Source organism: Oryzias latipes, chromosome 4, assembly GCF_002234675.1.
Source record: "Oryzias latipes chromosome 4, ASM223467v1".
Taxonomy (NCBI): Eukaryota; Metazoa; Chordata; class Actinopteri; order Beloniformes; family Adrianichthyidae; genus Oryzias; species Oryzias latipes.
Window position 1 is genome coordinate 19,238 of NC_019862.2, and position 1,836 is coordinate 21,073.

Below are 1,836 nucleotides of genomic sequence, written 5' to 3' on the forward strand. Positions count from 1 at the left end.
TGTCTTGTCAACAATCCATTGTTACCACAAAATCTTTTGTGTAGGTCCAAAAGTAAGTATTGTTTTATTTGCAGAAATGATAATTAGTGACCTTTCACATACATATTTGTTAATATTGAGAACAAGCAACTTCACTCTAACAGCATGGTTATCTGATTTAAATTTAAATTATAAACAGTACTTTGCAATCCACAGATGATGCAATCATAATTCTACCGCGCTTGGTTTGGGCAATACCAACTCAATATTTTGTGCAAAGATCTATTTTGAATCGAAAGATTGTACAAATCAGACAATGATTATCTTCCTTAATAAAATAAGTTATTTGTTATATCAACCAAGGTTTACGTAGAATATTTGATCTTTTAAAATATGTATTTTTCATGTTTTGTCGTAATTTTTCAATGGAACATTCCGGCGGACATTTTTGCACAAGCAAAAATGGAAAAGTCCATTGTGACCAAAGGAAGGGGCATTATTTATGTTCAGAAGACTTGCTTAAGATAAACTAGTAGAGCCAACACGTTATATGCTGTTTTATAACTTATTTATTTTCATAATGATGGCATAAGGAAGTGTAACACAAAAAGATTAATTCTATTTATTGCATTTTTGGGATACCCTTTGAGTATTTTCATATTGTGACCGACCCAGCGCGAGGTAAGCTATATTAAATTATATGACATAGAATAAATCACCATTACGCTCCACGCAGCTGGTAAAGATTATAAAGTGGGTTTAAACATCTTGAGAAGCAAGCTAACGGAGCAACTAGCTAGCTTGCGCTAGCACTATTTTAGCTACTCCATCACTTTTTTGTAAGTATCCTGTATACATCATAAATATACTTTAAAATACAATGAATGAGATTTTGGTTCAGTTTAAATATGTTAAATTAATTTTTTGTTTAGTAAAAATGTATTTCAGTGTTAAGAAGTATGCTATTGTAGTAAGCTAACTTGAGTTATCGCTAGCCCAAAAGTGCTCAACTGTAACTCAGTTTTATGCTAGGGTTGCTAGATTGGGCAGTTTCCCACCCAAATCGGCCAGTTTGAAAGACTGTTTGTCATGTATGCTTGATGATCTTAAAGTTAGAATGAAAACTTGCTGTTATTAAAAATTGTGACTTTAACATTTTTAAGTTTGAGAGTTACTATTGTTGGCAGAAATTAAAACACAATTTTTGATCACTTCTAGTGAATAAGGATAGTATGCAAGTACAAGCTAGGCATTATAAAACTCTGCAGGAAATGTACAAAAAGTAGAAGCCCAAGCTGATCTTAACAGTTTTTTGATCTGGAGTTTCAGGCCAAACGAGCTTACATTGATTGTGGAGCCATAAGAGGAGATACCAGAGCTTCATCCATCGTGGATGTTTATCCAGAGAACTGCATCATGTAAGTATTATGTAAAAAGTATAAAGTAAAATTTTAAATGTATATATATTTTTCATCTCTTGGTTTGTCATTGCAGGTGCCTAGAGAAATGCATAGAGTCCTTGCTCCCCACTATGAATTCATTGAGGAAGTCAGAATGTGATGGGAGGATTGCTGCGCCAGGGTCATTTTACAGAGTATGAAAGAAGGCAATAAAGCCACCAATCAAAAGGGATAAAAGTAAGTTTATGCCTTTTTGATACATGTAGTTAGATGCGTGAATGCTTCTTCTCAGAAAACACTAGGTTCTATGTGTTTGTTCTTCAAGAAGTAAAATTTATTTTATTGTGTTTCAGTGGAAGCCAACTTTGCTCTGGTGAAGGCCCTTCCCATTCTCTTTCCCCCAGTGGCACCTCCATCAAAGAAACTGGGGTGTGCTAGTGAAGCTTTACTGCATGTT

The 1,836-nt window shown here is 34.2% G+C and overlaps 1 long non-coding RNA gene across 1 annotated transcript; it reads left to right on the top strand.

Moving 5' to 3' along the window:
* Window positions 1-969: 969 nt before the first annotated feature.
* LOC105356130 lies at window positions 970-1,836 on the top strand. The gene is made up of 3 exons (XR_002873126.1): window positions 970-1,397; window positions 1,474-1,616; window positions 1,733-1,836. It is a non-coding gene; the product is annotated as an uncharacterized LOC105356130 (long non-coding RNA).